At 49.9% G+C, this 13,413-nt stretch overlaps 1 protein-coding gene across 2 annotated transcripts in view; it reads left to right on the top strand.

Moving 5' to 3' along the window:
- Window positions 1-13,413, top strand: part of LOC147734644 (zinc finger CCCH-type antiviral protein 1-like) — a 172,380-nt gene that overhangs the window by 24,280 nt on the left and 134,687 nt on the right. The gene's annotated exons all lie outside the window — the stretch shown is intronic.

Raw genomic sequence — 13,413 nt, 5'->3', positions numbered from 1 at the left:
TCTTAAGGTGTTTATTGGGTTTTGCGATAAGCGTTATTGTAGCTTCAGCCCATGTAGGGGGGATACTGTGACCCTGGGATAGTAAACAGTTGAAAAGAGTAGTAAGGACGGGCACCAGTTGTTATGTATAGTCTAAATAGACCTCAACCGGTAGCCCGTCTGAACCTGCGGCTTTACCCCGCTTCATTTTCTTCAATTGATTTATTACTCCCTCCATGATCTCGCTTTCTAAATACCTCCTATCTGGGTCAGAAATTTGAGGTAAATTTCTCTAGGTCAGCAAGGTCTCGATCTCTTCTAGCTTTCGGTTTTTGTCCTCAGTATAGAGACTTTGCATAAACCTCCTGGCTTCTTCTCTGATACCTCCATCTTCCACAATTGAGACCCCTGTCTCTCTCTGAATTAAGACTTTAATGTTGTTCCTATTTCTTTCCTCTCTAGATTTCCATGCTAGGAGGGCCCCACAATTAAGACTTTAATGTTGTTCCTATTTCTTTCCTCTCTAGATTTCCATGCTAGGAGGGCCCCACAGCTCCCTGTGCAGCTCTGTGTTAAGTCGGAGAGTGCTGGTGGATTGAAGTCCCTCCCTGTGCAGCTCTGTGTTAAATCGGAGAGCGCTGGTGGATTAAAGTCCCTCCCTGTGCAGCTCTGTGTTAAGTCGGAGAGCGCTGGTGGATTGAAGTCCCTCCCTGTGCAGCCCTGTGTTAAGTCGGAGAGCGCTGGTGGATTGAAATCCCTCCCTGTGCAGCTCTGTGTTAAGTAGGAGAGCGCTGGTGGATTAAAGTCCCTCCCTGTGCAGCTCTGTGTTAAGTCGGAGAGCGCTGGTGGATTGAAGTCCCTCCCTGTGCAGCTCTGTGTTAAGTCGGAGAGTGCTGGTTGATTGAAGTCCCTCCCTGTGCAGCACTGTGTTAAGTCGCAGAACGCAGGTGGATTGAAGTCCCTCCCTGTGCAGCTCTGTGTTAAGTAGGAGAGCGCTGGTGGATTAAAGTCCCTCCCTGTGCAGCTCTGTGTTAAGTCTGAGAGTGCTGGTGGATTGAAGTCCCTCCCTGTGCAGCTCTGTGTTAAGTCGGAGAGTGCTGTTGGATTGAAGTCCCTCCCTGTGCAGCTCTGTGTTAAGTTGGAGAGTGCTGGTTGGGTAACGACCCTCCCTGTGCAGCTCTGTGTTAAGTCGGAGAGTGCTGGTTGGGTAACGACCCGCCCTACGCAGCATTGTATTGAGTCAGAGGGAGCTGGTTCGGTGACGTGCCTCCCTGTGCAGCTTTGTGTTAAGTCAGAGGGAGCTGGTTGAGTGAAGTCCCTCCCTGTGCAGCACTGTGTTATGGCAGAGGGAACTGGTTAGGTCAAGGCCCTCCCTGTGCAGCATTGTGATAAGTCAGAGAGAGCTGATTGGGTGAAGTCTCTTCCTGTGCATCATTGTGTTAAGTCAGAGGGAGCTGGTTGAGTGAAGTCCCTCCCTGTGCAGCACTGTGTTATGGCAGAGGGAACTGGTTAGGTCAAGGCCCTCCCTGTGCAGCATTGTGATAAGTCAGAGAGAGCTGATTGGGTGAAGTCCCTTCCTGTGCATCATTGTGTTAAGTCAGAGGGAGCTGGTTGAGTGAAGTCCCTCCCTGTGCAGCACTGTGTTATGGCGGAGGGAGCTGGTTAGGTCAAGGCCCTCCCTGTGCAGCATTGTGATAAGTCAGAGAGAGCTGATTGGGTGAAGCCCCTCCCTGTGCAGCATTGTGATAAGTCGGAGAGAGCTGATTGGGTGAAGCCCCTCCCTGTGCAGCATTGTTTTGAGTTAGAGGGAGCAGATTAGATGACGTGCCTCCCTGTGCAGCATTGTTTTAAGCCAGAGGGAGCCGGTTAGGTGAAGTACCCCCGCTATGCATCATTGTCTTATGTCAGAGAGAGCTGGCTGGGTGAAGTCCCTCCCTGTGCAACGCGGTGTTAAGCCTCTGTGTTTAGAAAGCAGTGTGGTTTGGCATCCGTCCAGACATCCGCAAAGCATGAGTCACCAATGAATCATATCTGTGGTCAAGCATATGCGCATCACAACACGCTCTGTTTCATGACTAATGTTAAAGCTGAGCTTGAACTATGACCAACAGGACGTGCAAAAGAAAATATTTGTTAGGTCGAGCTGACCTGCATTCAATGCGAAAGCATTGATTGCTGTCAGCTAGACAACTATTGTTATCCGTATTTGGGAATGTGGACACGACTCAGACGCGCGCTTGTGCAGTCTCAGTTTTGACCGCGGGAGCGCGCGTCTGAGCCGCACTTGCGCAGACGAACTCCCAGCCCCTGCTTTCGCTTCGCTCGCATGCATTAACGGCGCACACACACAGACACAGCGAGCCCCCAACCCTCTGCATGCACGCACACACACACACACACAGGCATGCGCATGCATACGCAGGCACACACATACAGGCACACAGCCACCCCCCCCCCCTTCTTACCTCACCGGAGTCGGACTCGGGCTCGCACCATCTGCCAAGGGAGTCCCGCAGAGCACTCGAGCTCCTCTGCCACTCTACCAAGAAGCAGAGCTCTCCCAATAGGCATGGGGGCCCCGCAGTCTCCCCGCTGGTCTTCAGCCGGGCCCCCTCCTGGGACCCGGAACTTCATGCGGCAATTCTCTTCTCTGGGCTCACGCTCGTCAAAACGAAACTGAAGAGTGGCGCGCATGCGCAGGCAGCCCCCGCCCTCCCACTCCTCACAGGCCAGCGAAGAGCTGATGGCAGCGCAGGACTGGTTTCTGTCTCTTTTCTGTCCCTCGGGACACCACGTAATGTTTTCTAGTTTTTTCAGCAGTACATAGTGCTAATGCCCAATGGCTTTATTGGGCATATATAGTAACTCAAATAATGTATTTTTTGTGACGCTGTGGAATTGAACATGGTGTATTCTCTGGTTTGCGTGCTCGAGGCAGCTCGTGGTGGCGTCCCATTGGCAGATCTCTACAAAGCAGTCTTGCTGCTTCCTGATACTGCCCCCCCTCAGTTAGTAGCAAGTGCATAGCGCCTTTTACCATTAGTGATTCAGAAAAGGGGGTGGTGATGAACAGAGTGTCTGAATTAAGCAGACCACTCTTACCCAGTCCAAAGATCAGGGCTTGATCCATCACCGTTATTTATCTCACTGCACCATCCCAGCTCAGAACCTGGCTATATGCAAATCAGTCTGTCCCTGGCCCAGTGCATCATGGGAACAGGGCAGACTAAACTACCAAGCCAATTCTTCACCAGAAAGGAGACAAGCTACCGGGGACCGGTTTCTGGCATTTCAGCCGTCTTCGGCCCGGCTTGCTTGAATCCTGATGGTGCAGTGAGAAAGGGACTCATGGCTGAGTATACCCTGCCACAACTATAGTGGCCAAAAACGATTCAGAAAAGGGGGTGGTGATGAACAGTGTGTCTGAATTAAGCAGACCACTCTTACCCAGTCCAAAGATCAGGGCTTGATCCATCACCGTTATTTATCTCACTGCACGATCCCAGCTCAGAACCTGGCTATATGCAAATCAGTCTGTCCCTGGCCCAGTGCATCATGGGAACAGGGCAGACTAAACTACCAAGCCAATTCTTCACCAGAAAGGAGACAAGCTACCGGGGACCGGTTTCTGGCATTTCAGCCGTCTTCGGCCCGGCTTGCTTGAATCCTGATGGTGCAGTGAGAAAGGGACTCATGTCTGAGTATACCCTGCCACACCTATAGTGGCAAAAAACGATTCAGAAAAGGGGGTGGTGATGAACAGAGTGTCTGAATTAAGCAGACCACTCTTACCCAGTCCAAAGATCAGGGCTTGATCCATCACCGTTATTTATCTCACTGCACCATCCCAGCTCAGAACCTGGCTATATGCAAATCAGTCTGTCCCTGGCCCAGTGCATCATGGGAACAGGGCAGACTAAACTACAAAGCCAATTCTTCACCAGAAAGGAGACAAGCTACCGGGGACCAGTTTCTGGCATTTCAGCCGTCTTCGGCCCGGCTTGCTTGAATCCTGATGGTGCAGTGAGAAAGGGACTCATGTCTGAGTATACCCTGCCACACCTATAGTGGCCAAAAACGATTCAGAAAAGGGGGTGGTGATGAACAGAGTGTCTGAATTAAGCAGACCACTCTTACCCAGTCCAAAGATCAGGGCTTGATCCATCACCGTTATTTATCTCACTGCACCATCCCAGCTCAGAACCTGGCTATATGCAAATCAGTCTGTCCCTGGCCCAGTGCATCATGGGAACAGGGCAGACTAAACTACCAAGCCAATTCTTCACCAGAAAGGAGACAAGCTACCGGGGACCGGTTTCTGGCATTTCAGCCGTCTTCGGCCCGGCTTGCTTGAATCCTGATGGTGCAGTGAGAAAGGGACTCATGTCTGAGTATACCCTGCCACTCCTATAGTGGCCAAAAACGATTCAGAAAAGGGGGTGGCGATGAACAGAGTGTCTGAATTAAGCAGACCACTCTTACCCAGTCCAAAGATCAGGGCTTGATCCATCACCGTTATTTATCTCACTGCACCATCCCAGCTCAGAACCTGGCTATATGCAAATCAGTCTGTCCCTGGCCCAGTGCATCATGGGAACAGGGCAGACTAAACTACCAAGCCAATTCTTCACCAGAAAGGAGACAAGCTACCGGGGACCGGTTTCTGGCATTTCAGCCGTCTTCGGCTCGGCTTGCTTGAATCCTGATGGTGCAGTGAGAAAGGGACTCATGTCTGAGTATACCCTGCCACACCTATAGTGGCCAAAAACGATTCAGAAAAGGGGGTGGTGATGAACAGAGTGTCTGAATTAAGCAGACCACTCTTACCCAGTCCAAAGATCAGGGCTTGATCCATCACCGTTATTTATCTCACTGCACCATCCCAGCTCAGAACCTGGCTATATGCAAATCAGTCTGTCCCTGGCCCAGTGCATCATGGGAACAGGGCAGACTAAACTACCAAGCCAATTCTTCACCAGAAAGGAGACAAGCTACCGGGGACCGGTTTCTGGCATTTCAGCCGTCTTCGGCCCGGCTTGCTTGAATCCTGATGGTGCAGGGAGAAAGGGACTCATGTCTGAGTGTACCCTGCCACACCTATAGTGGCCAAAAAACGATTCAGAAAAGGGGGTGGTGATGAACAGAGTGTCTGAATTAAGCAGACCACTCTTACCCAGTCCAAAGATCAGGGCTTGATCCATCACCGTTATTTATCTCACTGCACCATCCCAGCTCAGAACCTGGCTATATGCAAATCAGTCTGTCCCTGGCCCAGTGCATCATGGGAACAGGGCAGACTAAACTACCAAGCCAATTCTTCACCAGAAAGGAGACAAGCTACCGGGGACCGGTTTCTGGCATTTCAGCCGTCTTCGGCCCGGCTTGCTTGAATCCTGATGGTGCAGTGAGAAAGGGACTCATGTCTGAGTATACCCTGCCACATCTATAGTGGCCAAAAACGATTCAGAAAAGGGGGTGGTGATGAACAGAGTGTCTGAATTAAGCAGACCACTCTTACCCAGTCCAAAGATCAGGGCTTGATCCATCACCGTTATTTATCTCACTGCACCATCCCAGCTCAGAACCTGGCTATATGCAAATCAGTCTGTCCCTGGCCCAGTGCATCATGGGAACAGGGCAGACTAAACTACCAAGCCAATTCTTCACCAGAAAGGAGACAAGCTACCGGGGACCGGTTTCTGGCATTTCAGCCGTCTTCGGCCCGGCTTGCTTGAATCCTGATGGTGCAGTGAGAAAGGGACTCATGTCTGAGTATACCCTGCCACACCTATAGTGGCCAAAAACGATTTAGAAAACGGGGTGGTGATGAACAGAGTGTCTGAATTAAGCAGACCACTCTTACCCAGTCCAAAGATCAGGGCTTGATCTATTACCGTTATTTATCTCACTGCACCATCCCAGCTCAGAACCTGGCTATATGCAAATCAGTCTGTCCCTGGCCCAGTGCAGCATGGGAACAGGGCAGACTAAACTACCAAGCCAATTCTTCACCAGAAAGGAGACAAGCTACCGGGGACCGGTTTCTGGCATTTCAGCCGTCTTTGGCCCGGCTTGCTTGAATCCTGATGGTGCAGTGAGAAAGGGACTCATGTCTGAGTATACCCTGCCACACCTATAGTGGCTAAAAACGATTCAGAAAAGGGGGTGGTGATGAACAGAGTGTCTGAATTAAGCAGACCACTCTTACCCAGTCCAAAGATCAGGGCTTGATCCATCACCGTTATTTATCTCACTGCACCATCCCAGCTCAGAACCTGGCTATATGCAAATCAGTCTGTCCCTGGCCCAGTGCATCATGGGAACAGGGCAGACTAAACTACCAAGCCAATTCTTCACCAGAAAGGAGACAAGCTACCGGGGACCGGTTTCTGGCATTTCAGTCGTCTTCGGCCTGGCTTGCTTGAATCCTGATGGTGCAGTGAGAAAGGGACTCATGTCTGAGTATACCCTGCCACACCTATAGTGGCCAAAAACGATTCAGAAAAGGGGGTGGTGATGAACAGAGTGTCTGAATTAAGCAGACCACTCTTACCCAGTCCAAAGATCAGGGCTTGATCCATCACCGTTATTTATCTCACTGCACCATCCCAGCTCAGAACCTGGCTATATGCAAATCAGTCTGTCCCTGGCCCAGTGCATCATGGGAACAGGGCAGACTAAACTACCTAGACCTAATTAGACCTGTCTAATTAGACCTGTCAGCAGCGTTCGACACCGTGTCACACAACATCCTTATTGACCGGTTGTCGAACGTAGGGATTAAGAACAAAGCCCTTGCTTGGCTAAGGAGTTTTCTTACTGATCGCACCCAGACTGTCACCATGGGTGAACATCGATCAACTGAGGTAGAGATCACGAAAGGGGTGCCACAGGGCTCCTGTTTGAGCCCAACACTCTTTAACATCTATGTGGCACCCCTGGCAAGAGTGATGCGCAAATTTGGTTTCATCCCCGTGTCATATGCGGATGACACGCAGCTCCTCTTTCCCTTTCAAAATCTCACCACAGAAATAAGAAACTCCTTCTCCGCTGGCATGGAAGCCGTCGCACAGTGGATGTCCACCAACTTCCTACAGTGCAATGTCAACAAGACGGAAGTAATGCTGTTTGGAGATGCCAAATTACTGTGGACCCCAGACTGGTGGCCATCTGATCTTGGTACTGTTCCGGAGCCCAAACAGATCGTCAAAAATCTGGGGATTCGCCTTGATCATGACCTTTCCCTCAAACAGCACAGTAACATGGTAGCCGGCTCATGCTTTCACACCATCAGCATGATGCGTAGAATTTTTCCCCTGTTACCGGATTCCTTCAGAAAAACCCTAGTGCAAGCCCTTATACTGAGTCGCATCGACTACTGTAACGGATTGCTCCTCTCTGCTAATGAAGGAGTTCTGGACAGACTCCAGGTGGTCCAGAATACGGCAGCTCGCCTTGTCCTAAACGCCCCCCCCTAGAACAGCATCAAAATCTCTACTACAGAAACTACATTGGTTGAGCATTCGACAAAGGGCCAAGTTTAAGATATGTTGCATTATCCATAAATGCTTAAATGGACATGGCCCCACATACCTGGAGCAGAAATTCACCCCCTACACTCCCTCCAGATCCTTGAGATCTAGCGAAAATTTCTTGTTGATAGTACCTCGTGTAAAGAAAACCAGACACAGAGGGAAAGCTTTATCTGTTGCAGGGCCAACACTGTGGAACAAACTTCCTCTGGCCCTTAAGCTCTGCACAGATCACCTAAAATTCAGGAAACAACTAAAAACTCTGCTGTTCACTGACAAAATCTAGTCCCTGCCCCTTCATCTGCATAAATATTGAAATTCTATTTGGTATCACAGCGCAGAGATACTCCGATTGGAGTCGGTTCCAGCGCTATAGAAACCCATAAATAAATAAATAAATAAATAAGAGTGGTCTGCTTAATTCAGACACTCTGTTCATCACCACCCCCTTTTCTGAATCATTTTTGTCCACCATAAGCGTGGAAGGGTGTACTCAGATGTGAGTCCCTAGCTCATTGCACCATCAGGATTCAAGCAAGCCGGGCCGAAGACGGCTGAAATGCCAGAAACCGGTCCCCGGTAGCTTGTTTCCTTCCCAGTATAAGAATTGGCTTGGTAGTTTGGTCTGCCCTGTTCCCATGATGCACTGGGCCAGGGCCAGACTAATTTGCATATAGCCAAGTTCTGAGCTGGGATGGTGCAGTGAGCTAAAAAACGGTGATGGATCAAGCCCTGATCTTTGGACTGGGTAAGAGTGGTCTGCTTAATTCAGACACTCTGTTCATCACCACCCCCTTTTCTGAATCATTTTTGTCCACCATAAGCGTGGAAGGGTATACTCAGATGTGAGTCCCTAGCTCATTGCACCATCAGGATTCAAGCAAGCCGGGCCGAAGACGGCTGAAATGCCAGAAACCGGTCCCCGGTAGCTTGTTTCCTTCCCAGTATAAGAATTGGCTTGGTAGTTTGGTCTGCCCTGTTCCCATGATGCACTCGGCCAGGGTCAGACTAATTTGCATATAGCCAAGTTCTGAGCTGGGATGCTGCAGTGAGCTAAAAAACGGTGATGGATCAAGCCCTGATCTTTGGACTGGGTAAGAGTGGTCTGCTTAATTCAGACACTCTGTTCATCACCACCCCCTTTTCTGAATCATTTTTGTCCACCATAAGCGTGGAAGGGTATACTCAGATTTGAGTCCCTAGCTCATTGCACCATCAGGATTCAAGCAAGCCGGGACGAAGACGGCTGAAATGCCAGAAACCGGTCCCCGGTAGCTTGTTTCCTTCCCAGTATAAGAATTGGCTTGGTAGTTTGGTCTGCCCTGTTCCCATGATGCACTGGGCCAGGGTCAGACTAATTTGCATATAGCCAAGTTCTGAGCTGGGATGGTGCAGTGAGCTAAAAAACGGTGATGGATCAAGCCCTGATCTTTGGACTGGGTAAGAGTGGTCTGCTTAATTCAGACACTCTGTTCATCACCACCCCCTTTTCTGAATCATTTTTGTCCACCATAAGCGTGGAAGGGTAGACTCAGATGTGAGTCCCTAGCTCATTGCACCATCAGGATTCAAGCAAGCCGGGCCGAAGACGGCTGAAATGCCAGAAACCGGTCCCCGGTAGCTTGTTTCCTTCCCAGTATAAGAATTGGCTTGGTAGTTTGGTCTGCCCTGTTCCCATGATGAACTGGGCCAGGGCCAGACTAATTTGCATATAGCAAAGTTCTGAGCTGGGATGGTGCAGTGAGCTAAAAAACGGTGATGGATCAAGCCCTGATCTTTGGACTGGGTAAGAGTGGTCTGCTTAATTCAGACACTCTGTTCATCACCACCCCCTTTTCTGAATCATTTTTGTCCACCATAAGCGTGGAAGGGTATACTCAGATTTGAGTCCCTAGCTCATTGCACCATCAGGATTCAAGCAAGCCGGGACGAAGACGGCTGAAATGCCAGAAACCGGTCCCCGGTAGCTTGTTTCCTTCCCAGTATAAGAATTGGCTTGGTAGTTTGGTCTGCCCTGTTCCCATGATGCACTGGGCCAGGGTCAGACTAATTTGCATATAGCCAAGTTCTGAGCTGGGATGGTGCAGTGAGCTAAAAAACGGTGATGGATCAAGCCCTGATCTTTGGACTGGGTAAGAGTGGTCTGCTTAATTCAGACACTCTGTTCATCACCACCCCCTTTTCTGAATCATTTTTGTCCACCATAAGCGTGGAAGGGTAGACTCAGATGTGAGTCCCTAGCTCATTGCACCATCAGGATTCAAGCAAGCCGGGGCGAAGACGGCTGAAATGCCAGAAACCGGTCCCCGGTAGCTTGTTTCCTTCCCAGTATAAGAATTGGCTTGGTAGTTTGGTCTGCCCTGTTCCCATGATGAACTGGGCCAGGGCCAGACTAATTTGCATATAGCAAAGTTCTGAGCTGGGATGGTGCAGTGAGCTAAAAAACGGTGATGGATCAAGCCCTGATCTTTGGACTGGGTAAGAGTGGTCTGCTTAATTCAGACACTCTGTTCATCACCACCCCCTTTTCTGAATCATTTTTGTCCACCATAAGCGTGGAAGGGTATACTCCGATGTGAGTCCCTAGCTCATTGCACCATCAGGATTTAAGCAAGCCGGGCCGAAGACGGCTGAAATGCCAGAAACCGGTCCCCGGTAGCTTGTTTCCTTCCCAGTATAAGAATTGGCTTGGTAGTTTGGTCTGCCCTTTTCCCATGATGCACTGGGCCAGGGTCAGACTAATTTGCATATAGCCAAGTTCTGAGCTGGGATGGTGCAGTGAGCTAAAAAACGGTGATGGATCAAGCCCTGATCTTTGGACTGGGTAAGAGTGGTCTGCTTAATTCAGACACTCTGTTCATCACCACCCCCTTTTCTGAATCATTTTTGTCCACCATAAGCGTGGAAGGGTATACTCAGATGTGAGTCCCTAGCTCATTGCACCATCAGGATTCAAGCAAGCCGGGCCGAAGACGGCTGAAATGCCAGAAACCGGTCCCCGGTAGCTTGTTTCCTTCCCAGTATAAGAATTGGCTTGGTAGTTTGGTCTGCCCTGTTCCCATGATGCACTGGGCCAGGGTCAGACTAATTTGCATATAGCCAAGTTCTGAGCTGGGATGGTGCAGTGAGCTAAAAAACGGTGATGGATCAAGCCCTGATCTTTGGACTGGGTAAGAGTGGTCTGCTTAATTCAGACACTCTGTTCATCACCACCCCCTTTTCTGAATCATTTCTGTCCACCATAAGCGTGGAAGGGTATACTCAGATGTGAGTCCCTAGCTCATTGCACCATCAGGATTCAAGCAAGCCGGGCCGAAGACTGATGAAATGCCAGAAACCGGTCCCCGGTAGCTTGTTTCCTTCCCAGTATAAGAATTGGCTTGGTAGTTTGGTCACCCCTGTTCCCATGATGCACTGGGCCAGGGTCAGACTAATTTGCATATAGCCAAGTTCTGAGCTGGGATGGTGCAGTGAGCTAAAAAACGGTGATGGATCAAGCCCTGATCTTTGGACTGGGTAAGAGTGGTCTGCTTAATTCAGACACTCTGTTCATCACCACCCCCTTTTCTGAATCATTTTTGTCCACCATAAGCGTGGAAGGGTATACTCAGATGTGAGTCCCTAGCTCATTGCACCATCAGGATTCAAGCAAGCCGGGCCGAAGACGGCTGAAATGCCAGAAACCGGTCCCCGGTAGCTTGTTTCCTTCCCAGTATAAGAATTGGCTTGGTAGTTTGGTCTGGCCTGTTCCCATGATGCACTGGGCCAGGGTCAGACTAATTTGCATATAGGCAAGTTCTGAGCTGGGATGGTGCAGTGAGCTAAAAAACGGTGATGGATCAAGCCCTGATCTTTGGACTGGGTAAGAGTGGTCTGCTTAATTCAGACACTCTGTTCATCACCACCCCCTTTTCTGAATCATTTTTGTCCACCATAAGCGTGGAAGGGTATACTCAGATGTGAGTCCCTAGCTCATTGCACCATCAGGATTCAAGCAAGCCGGGCCGAAGACGGCTGAAATGCCAGAAACCGGTCCCCGGTAGCTTGTTTCCTTCCCAGTATAAGAATTGGCTTGGTAGTTTGGTCTGCCCTGTTCCCATGATGCACTGGGCCAGGGTCAGACTAATTTGCATATAGCCAAGTTCTCAGCTGGGATGGTGCAGTGAGCTAAAAAACGGAGATGGATCAAGCCCTGATCTTTGGACTGGGTAAGAGTGGTCTGCTTAATTTAGACACTCTGTTCATCACCACCCCCTTTTCTGAATCATTTTTGTCCACCATAAGCGTGGAAGGGTATTCTCAGATGTGAGTCCCTAGCTCAATGCACCATCAGGATTCAAGCAAGCCGGGCCGAAGACGGCTGAAATGCCAAAAACCGGTCCCCGGTAGCTTGTTTCCTTCCCAGTATAAGAATTGGCTTGGTAGTTTGGTCTGCCCTGTTCCCATGATGCACTGGGCCAGGGTCAGACTAATTTGCATATAGCCAAGTTCTGAGCTGGGATGGTGCAGTGAGCTAAAAAACGGTGATGGATCAAGCCCTGATCTTTGGACTGGGTAAGAGTGGTCTGCTTAATTCAGACACTCTGTTCATCACCACCCCCTTTTCTGAATCATTTTTGTCCACCATAAGCGTGGAAGGGTATACTCAGATGTGAGTCCCTAGCTCATTGCACCATCAGGATTCAAGCAAGCCGGGCCGAAGACGGCTGAAATGCCAGAAAACGGTCCCCGGTAGCTTGTTTCCTTCCCAGTATAAGAATTGGCTTGGTAGTTTGGTCTGCCCTGTTCCCATGATGCACTGGGCCAGGGTCAGACTAATTTGCATATAGCCAAGTTCTGAGCTGGGATGGTGCAGTGAGCTAAAAAACGGTGATGGATCAAGCCCTGATCTTTGGACTGGGTAAGAGTGGTCTGCTTAATTCAGACACTCTGTTCATCACCACCCCCTTTTCTGAATCATTTTTGTCCACCATAAGCGTGGAAGGGTATACTCAGATGTGAGTCCCTAGCTCATTGCACCATCAGGATTCAAGCAAGCCGGGCCGAAGACGGCTGAAATGCCAGAAACTGGTCCCCGGTAGCTTGTTTCCTTCCCAGTATAAGAATTGGCTTGGTAGTTTGGTCTGCCCTGTTCCCATGATGCACTGGGCCAGGGTCAGACTAATTTGCATATAGCCAAGTTCTGAGCTGGGATGGTGTAGTGAGCTAAAAAACGGTGATGGATCAAGCCCCGATCTTTGGACTGGGTAAGAGTGGTCTGCTTAATTCAGACACTCTGTTCATCACCACCCCCCTTTTCTGAATCATTTTTGTCCACCATAAGCGTGGAAGGGTATACTCAGATGTGAGTCCCTAGCGCATTGCACCATCAGGATTCAAGCAAGCCGGGCCGAAGACGGCTGAAATGCCAGAAACCGGTCCCCGGTAGCTTGTTTCCTTCCCAGTATAAGAATTGGCTTGGTAGTTTGGTCTGGCCTGTTCCCATGATGCACTGGGCCAGGGTCAGACTAATTTGCATATAGGCAAGTTCTGAGCTGGGATGGTGCAGTGAGCTAAAAAACGGTGATGGATCAAGCCCTGATCTTTGGACTGGGTAAGAGTGGTCTGCTTAATTCAGACACTCTGTTCATCACCACCCCCTTTTCTGAATCATTTTTGTCCACCATAAGCGTGGAAGGGTATACTCAGATGTGAGTCCCTAGCTCATTGCACCATCAGGATTCAAGCAAGCCGGGCCGAAGACGGCTGAAATGCCAGAAACCGGGCCCCGGTAGCTTGTTTCCTTCCCAGTATAAGAATTGGCTTGGTAGTTTGGTCTGCCCTGTTCCCATGATGCACTGGGCCAGGGTCAGACTAATTTGCATATAGCCAAGTTCTCAGCTGGGATGGTGCAGTGAGCTAA

The sequence above is a fragment of the Lissotriton vulgaris genome, chromosome 1_2 (genome assembly GCF_964263255.1).
Source record: "Lissotriton vulgaris chromosome 1_2, aLisVul1.2, whole genome shotgun sequence".
In the NCBI taxonomy this organism is placed as follows: Eukaryota; Metazoa; Chordata; class Amphibia; order Caudata; family Salamandridae; genus Lissotriton; species Lissotriton vulgaris.
This window is presented reverse-complemented; position numbering and strand designations above follow the sequence as displayed.